Source organism: Urocampus carinirostris, chromosome 6, assembly GCF_059441175.1.
Source record: "Urocampus carinirostris isolate Australia breed hairy pipefish chromosome 6, RoL_Ucar_1.0, whole genome shotgun sequence".
Lineage (NCBI taxonomy): Eukaryota > Metazoa > Chordata > Actinopteri > Syngnathiformes > Syngnathidae > Urocampus > Urocampus carinirostris.
Window position 1 is genome coordinate 14,313,954 of NC_142354.1, and position 8,308 is coordinate 14,322,261.

The window sequence follows — 8,308 nt, forward strand, 5'->3', positions numbered from 1 at the left end:
AATCAAGTGCATAAGTTGTGTGCACACCTGAATGCAGCATTTGCATGACGTAAAAGCACTTATTGACATACGGTACATACCTATATTTGCCACCAACACAATTTGCTTTACTACTAATTGTATAATTTCAGAGGTGGATAGTAACGAGTTACATTTATTTGAATACTTTTACTATACTATACTCTTACTCCGCTACATTAAGCTACATTGAACCCTTTACTTAAAGGTGGTGTGAGTAATTTAAGGTGTTCTTAAAATGTTGAAAGTTAAATATTTTCTCCATTATGTATCTGTTAGCAATGCCCAACTGAGTTCAAAGAGCCCTTATGCTTTATTTTCCATTGTACCGTTCCGCTTTCATTTTACTTTTATCAGGCCTGTTCAAACCCAAAAAAATATGAAAAAAGGGTTTATTTGAGCATTTCTAGAAATTCACGTGAATCAAGGGTTACTCTGCCGCCATCTCCTAGCTTAAAATCATGGATGTAGTCTTACGTCTTCAAATGCCGCACCCCACGTTTAAATCCCTTCCACGTAAGTACGCATCTGTCTGTCTCTGCTAAGGTGTATTCATTTAGTCAGAGGCCTCCGTCACGCAACTTTTAATAAGATTTGACCAGTGACCCAGACAACCACCAGGTGTGTGGCACTTGTGAGCATGTTTAGGAACGTTGGGTTTTCTTTATACTCTATTATATGCAGTGTCTGAAACTCATGAGAAAAAGGTAGCGGACACCAGGGCAGACAACTTTGAAAAGTTGCCTGCCCAGCCATAAAGTTGCCTGCTCCATTTTTGACAACTTGAAACACAATAAGACGACTAATCGCAAAAAAAATAAAAATGTTGCAAAGTATTAAGGATTGGTAATCAGAATACATAACAGAACAGTTTAAAATTAAGTTTATTATAAATCTACTTATAACATTCATTGCATGTATATGACATTGCTGTTTTCCAGCTGCCATCAGTATGTACCTGTATTTACTCATCTTCAATCATGCAATGTTTGCGTTGCGTCGTCTGCTACAAGCCACGTGAACTCCTCTTTCCACAATGCTTTTAACATACATTGACGTTTTGTAGTGTCATAAATGTTGTTAGCTTCTTTCGAATATTTCTTTTGGGGCTGAGGTTTTAGCTTGATTCCTAACCACTTATCCATTTTTCTTGCGTTCTCTGTGCGTTTACTTTGGAAAACGATATGCAAATGCGCGACCTTATAAAGCGCAAAGTTATTCGATGCAGGCTTCTGATTGGCTGCCGAGTATGCAAATTGCCAAACGAACTAAAATTTCAAAACCGAACAAAGATTTCAAAATTGGATTAAACCAAACTTTTGACTTGAAAAAAATTTAAAAAATTAAAGATATATATATATATATATATATATATATATATATATATATATATATATATATTGTTAGGAATTAAATATTAAAATGTACCGTTTACCAAATTGTTCGAATTAGTTATCGGACCCCATTAACCAAACACAACCTACATTCACCTAACAATGCGCGCTTGTTTCTTGATGGAAAAATGAACAAGAGACCGGCATTTCCACAAAGGGGCAGATTTAATTTCTTAAAGTATTTAACTAGGTAAACTCCATCCAATATGTGGCCGAATTAGTGTCGCTCGAGTCTCCGTCAAGCCTCCTCTCTCGATCTTCCGCGTCCACGTTTTTTCCGCAAGCTGGTGTGCCGGCTCCTTCCATGGGTGTGCCAGGAAAGCCCCAACGTGGGGTCCACCACCTCGCCTCGATGTCTGAAATGGTCAAAACATCCCGAGCGCTTCTACGTCATCAGGGCCTTGTTCTCCAAACATCGCCTGCCGTCCCCCGTCAGAGTACTGTTATCAAAATTCCCCAGCCAAAACATTCCGCATTTTGAACAGCGTGACCTGAAGCCCACTCAGTGTAAGTCTTCATTGCACTCAATAAATGTAACTTGTATTCAATCGTATAAAATCCCTTATAGTAAAATGTATAAAATCCTTCAATATGCATTATTCAGTCCCATTGAGTTAATACTTTGTAGCGCCACCGAACATTCATTCCACTTTGCTCTTCCCAACCTGACACCGAACATTAGGCCCACAGCAAAACAAGGAGTGAGTTGCTGTGCCATGCAACCCTTCATCATACCCTGGTTCACCCCCTCCGCATTATATGGTTCGATCCCACTTCGTCCCTCTCCTCGCCCAAGCAGGACAACTGGGAGCTCAGGTTAGCCAGTTCGAGCTGTGTCAATATCAGTTATTCTTAACTATCCTTCGCCATTCATACCTATCCCTAGAACACACTCTTGCATCCATTGAATTAACCAACCTCACCTCCAGAGCACGTTTCACCCCATCCATCCAACCATATATTTTATCATTCCCACCATTTCTACACTACATACTCTCTTAGTCAAACGGCCTTCATCGATTCTTTTCATTTGTCCAAACCATCTCGGAACATTTTCACCAACCCTCTCAGCATATAAATAGATAAATAATTTAAAAAAAACATGTCCCTGTGTGCCCTGCGATTGGCTGGCAACCAGTTCAGGGTGTCCCCTGCCCACTGCCCGGAGATGGCTGGGATGGGCTCCAGCCCCCCCGCGACCCTAATGAGGATAAGCGGTACGGCTGATGAGATGAGATGAGATGTTGATAAACATATTATCCACACACTTTTCCAACACCTGTTCATTTTTTAGAATACAACATAACAAAATTGTTGGGTGGGTAACACATTTTATCTTAAGAATGATAGAATTGAATGAAATTGTCCTACTTTATTTTTTTAAAGATGTGCACACTAACTACGAAACTATTTTAAAACAAAAAACATCACTTTCTTAACGAACTGATAAATAGAATCATTATTTTGTCACTGTCATGTAAAAAAAATGTACCCCCAAAATCCTATTTTTTCCATAATGATGTACTAAAATATTCTGATTCACCAAAAGGGAATTTTGGAGATACATTTTTTGTTGTTTATATAGAATCTTCACAAGAACAATTACTTTTTAAATACCTGTTTAGCAAACAAAAACAAAAGGAAAATCATTTCTAAGATAAGTTTTTCAACATGACGGTTTTTAATTCGTTGTTGAGGTCAATTTGTGGAAACATTTTAACGCTAAATTTGATAAATAAATTACTCGTCTAAACATTTTTTTATTTTTTTCACAAAGTCTCGCGACGTTCTGCAGTGGTCTCGCGGTACTTCAGCTCTTGATATCGGCTGGAAATGTAACTCCTCGGCCATTTTCCGGAGAGTAATCTAAGGGCGCGCACACGAACTGTGTTGTGTGCCGCCGATAACTCACCATGGTAAGAATTTAACTTCATATAAAAACAATACTTTCGCCACTATCTTTTTCTTAATCTTGCGTGTGTTCACATGGAGCAATTTTAGGTATTATCCAACAGAACTATCTTCCTTTTCTACTCCTGTCGCAGGCCTACTAAGTTAGCATGTTAGCCTCCCTTGCGGCCAACACTAGTTCTGCGACACGTCGTTTTTAACAGTTAAGCAAATGCTACTAATAGTATATCGTCGTACTCATGTCTTTTAATATAAGGCAGCTGAAACATCAACACGTTTTGTAAGTCGGAAATTGTATTTTCAAACTTTGGCTAGCTAGCTGCTTCACTCGAGCGCACATGGTGTGGTGAACACGTGGAGTGCACGCGCGGCGTGCTTGAAATAATACTTTCTGCATACGAAGTCATAAGTTTTATGGTTGAAAATTGAATTTCTTGCAGCATTTGACTTTTTTTTTCCAGCCTTATCAACCGTTTCGCCCTCATCAGATTTTCAATTTATACCCACGTCTGAAGCTCGCTAAATTAAGCCAATAAGTATGTGGCAATTACCATAACGATCGTATTAATTTGACAAGCATAACTTCAAGTTTACCGCCGACGTCAAAAATCGAATCCAACATTTCACTAATCAACATGAGGAAACTCATTGGTACATTAAATACTTTTAATGACCAGGTGTACCAATAAGGCTGCGTTCAAATGAAGATTTGGGCCATACTTCTTGACTGAATTTAAAACGCCATGGGAAAGTGCAACTAAAGTATACTTATTGTATTCATTGGTAGGACGAGACGTTTCGGCGTGGACTGGGTGTTGACCAGTCTCAAATGGCTGCAATATCATATTTTACCTGTTCACTACATAATGTGCAGTATAAAATAAGTGACTGTGTTCTGAAGTTGCCAACATACAAACAAAAAACGTAACTTGAGGGTGGTTTTGCATTTTGAAGGCAAATTATTTATATGTAAATGTTCTAAACTATTGAATACTGCTCAGTTATTTTTAGCCCAGATTCCATTTATTAAACACATATTTTAGTCGGGGAGGTGAATGGTTACCTCATAAATATTCTGTGCAATGCAACAGAAGTCCAACTAGTTGCACAAAAACATCACTGCATCGGTCTAACAGAAGTCCTATTTCCGTTCAAATTTGGGTGCATTCCGTGACTAAAAACTATCCTAAGTTGTATTTTGTGACTATTAATGCATCTGCAGGCACAGTTGCACGTGTTCCAGCATGCGTCCGGTGACTGTTTGCCACCAAGGAAGTGGAGATTGGCACGATGCCGTCCCAGGTGGGATCCTCCACAAAATTATCATTGGTGGCGCCTTGGCGCGCCCACTTGTAAAATTCACCGCCGTTTTGTGTTTTTCAAGCGGAGCAGTGTGTTGAGTCTAGCCAAATTCATCAGCGTGGTAGCCTAGCTGCCTTCCCCTTCAGATCAGAACAAGCTGCCTTGGTGAACATGAATGCTATTTCTGAAGGTAAATAGGTGCTCATTATTCATGTGTGTCATTGCTTTATTGCCCTCAAGTGTGATGATGTTTTCATATCTGTCAATCCACTGAATTATTGTGCTGACATTTTTCTGAACCTGAACAATTGAGGCAATTTTCTGTGTGAATACTAAAAGTAGTGGGTATGTCTGTGGGTAGGTTTGTCTAATTGTCTGCTTTAAAAGTGCTCTGTTTTGAAAATGTTTGGCAACTCTAGTCAGTTTCTGGTTATTAACTACCAAACTGTCACCCTCAGTGAATGGTACGACTGGCAGTTCCCTAAGCTGGTGCTGATCGTGACGGACAATCCGCCATACTGGCGCAACTGCAAAGAGTTGACAGACATGAGTGTGGCCATCCTGTACGCCTTGCACTCCTCCATGGGTTCGTAGTTTTTTTTTTCTGAATGGCACCCCTTCAACGCCCGCTTCTGACAAGTGTCTCTGGCGGTAGACAAAGGGGGTTAGAGAAATTCTCTCGAAAACCTGTAGCCGAGGCTCTTCTCCTCGCTGCGGATCCTGTTGGAAGAAACAATTGTAAAGTTGTTTGTGTTGGGTGGTGTGATAAGTTTATAGTTTAGTACAATGGTTCTCAACTGGTCAGACTACCCTCTTGCCCTGATTTAAACTCCAACCTAAGTCTGGATCTAACTTCCACTTCTCATATATATTCAGGGATCAGAATTTTCCGCGGATCCGCGGATTTCCGCTGTTTTTGAACCCCAAAGGCATTCCGACTTTTTCACTTTTTCTCTTGCGTAGCAGACAAATTCAAAATCCGACTGTCTCACTCTTTCCTTTATTGCTCTGGCGCACCCTGGCGGCCGTTAGAAAAACTGGCCGCATTGTTGCTGGGGGGGTGGGGCAGGGCGCTCCGCCCTGCTTTATTCCTGGACCCTGGCTATTTCAGCTGAAAATAAATCTCCATTCTGATCCCTGTATATTGAATGGAAAGTGGTGGTAGAATATATTCAAGTTGACTTCAAGTAAAACATCCAAAAACAAAATATGTGATACCTAGAAAAATGTCTGTTGCGGAGACGTGCTTTTCTTGTATACCAAGAATAAAGATCAAGAGTTTCTGCTTGGTATCCTGAAAATGAGCAAAATTGTTTTTTAAAATGTTGTTTTGGTACCGTTTTCTTCTGTCGGAAAAAAATATTTAATGGTCACTATAATTATTAATGCATGGATATTGTTGTGCAGGAATGGATCTCTCCCATCGACCTTATCAACATCGAGAGGCCAGAGTACTGCCTGGGGCTGCAGGAGATCTGTCGATCCACAGATTAGCTGTGAAGAAGAGAGAACCTCGGAAATGACGTAAATCTGTCACACTGGGGAACAGTCCAGGTGGGTTACTTGGCGAGGGTAACAATTGGTGTGCTGGCATCATATTTGAGTTTTGTTTTTTCTGTGGTTATCTGTTTGCATTTAGCTTCACTAGTTTAACATTTATTGTACAGAATTATGATGTCTGATATTAGTAGACGGGCATTTGACTCACGCAGTCATACAATATTTGTACGTTTTCGATCACGAGAGGCTGGAAATATCCTAAGGTGAGGATGCCAAAACCTGGTAGTTTACTGTATTTCAATATTGAATAGTGTTCACGGTTAATGCAAATGATGACTGCATTCTTCCTGATAAAGTCGCATGATTAGATTAGATATGTGAGATTGAACACTTTAATCCCATTGTCAGTCTAACATGCTAGATTATTATGGACTCCGAACCATTGGTAGGCCCTAAACAGTGGGTTTGATCACTGAAGAGAGTCGTACAATGTCAAATATTTGCGGCCATGACGAGAATGATCAAATCTGTATTGTCATTGATAACTTGGTATGAAAAGTGGGTGAAATAAGGGCGTAACAATCAGAATAAATGCAATGTCCTCAAGACTGAGCAAAACACAAGTCTCCCCAGAATAGACTAAATCCATAGCTGGAAATACTAAGTGCTTTAAGATTGGTTTCAAGTTAGAGACCCTAGTTGAGAACCCTAGAAACGTTTACCAAATCCTAATTTTGAGTGCAAACGCTTTGCAAGCCTAGTTTAAAGCCTAACCGCTTAATTGGAATACTTTGAATACACTCAAAGCACTTTGAAATACAGTGGATTCTTGGTTCTTGACCATAATCCATCCCAGAATCCATATTTAGCTGTTATGTCTTTCTTAAAGGCAATAGTTGGACGAACTTTTTTTTTTTTCACCTGTCCTGCTTGCACAGACGTTCGTCGGAGGCATAATTAGGGGCTAAAACACCCGTATGCTGTTCAGCATCGCACCTTAGCGTACCGGCGTTGAATTCTGATATTTTTGGTTGATCGGACTTGTCTGAACTGAGAGGCGTTTAAAACTGAGGTTCCGCTGTACTAGTTTTGAGTGTAAATGTTAGAAAGCATACATAACTAGTAAAGAGGCAGAATTCTGATGGGGAAATAATTACCTGGGAACCGTAGAACTACAAGTTTAGATCTGAAACCTTGAGCCAAAAACTAGTTCATTTTCTGGGTTGTGTGAATATTGAACACATTTTTTTAATGGAAAGCAAGTTAAATTGACTGTCTTCTTCAAAGGTAAATGGAGTCTGAAACATCTGAAGGAAAAAAGACATGTGCGGCCGAGGAGCATGAAGTGCTGAAAAAATGCAGGCGATACTTCAGGCAAAGAAGTTTGAAACCGTTGGAAGTGGACAAGAATGTGCCAGAGATGCCTGTGACTGATGAAAAGGGAAAATTGCATCAACCAGTTTTGAGAAGGGGGGGGTGCATTTTTGGATGCTGGGAAATGCATTCTTCATGAATTTTATTTCAAAAAGTTGTTTAAAAAAGGTCAACAAATTTGGATGCTTAGTGGTAAGGGAACTGATCATTAGAAGAATAAATTAACCATGTACAGATATGTGTAGATGTATAAAACTATGGAATGTTTTAAATCAAAAAAGATATGTAGCTAATAAAACAACTTTGTTACTAGAAGCATTGTTTAAGAAATGGATTGTGCACAATTTTATACAATTAAACCCATATCATTATACATGCTGTCAGGAGATTGTGCATTTTTTCAATCAGACTTCATTAAGTTTTTAGATGGGGGTAATGTAAACTAAGTGTTGGTAAACAATGTTAGACATACATTTCGTGAAGGCCTATATGTAACAATAGTGAATATGTAATGGAACTAAATGCCTGACCTATTAGATGTCGGAAAGTACTAAGTTTGTTTTAAAGGCATAGCAACTGACACTAAAAGAGATTTACTGCATATGACGTTTTTCTTCGTGATCTGAAAATGGCTTGCTACAAGTGTGCATAAATTGTTGATTACAATACAGTGCACCGCCAGGGGCTGTATAAGTGGTTAGCGCTTGAGCGGCACAGTTCATGTCATGGGAACCTATCGTGGGCTCAATTCCAGCCCCCGACTTCCTGTGCGGAGTTTGTATGATCTCCCCGTGCTTGCGTGGGTTTCC

At 39.6% G+C, this 8,308-nt stretch overlaps 1 long non-coding RNA gene across 1 annotated transcript; it reads left to right on the plus strand.

Annotated features, from left to right (window-relative positions):
• Positions 1 to 4,703: 4,703 nt before the first annotated feature.
• On the plus strand, positions 4,704 to 7,872 carry LOC148363883 (uncharacterized). The gene is made up of 4 exons (XR_015850704.1): positions 4,704 to 4,815; positions 5,084 to 5,211; positions 6,033 to 6,179; positions 7,413 to 7,872. It is a non-coding gene; the product is annotated as an uncharacterized LOC148363883 (long non-coding RNA).
• The last annotated feature ends 436 nt before the right edge of the window (positions 7,873 to 8,308 follow it).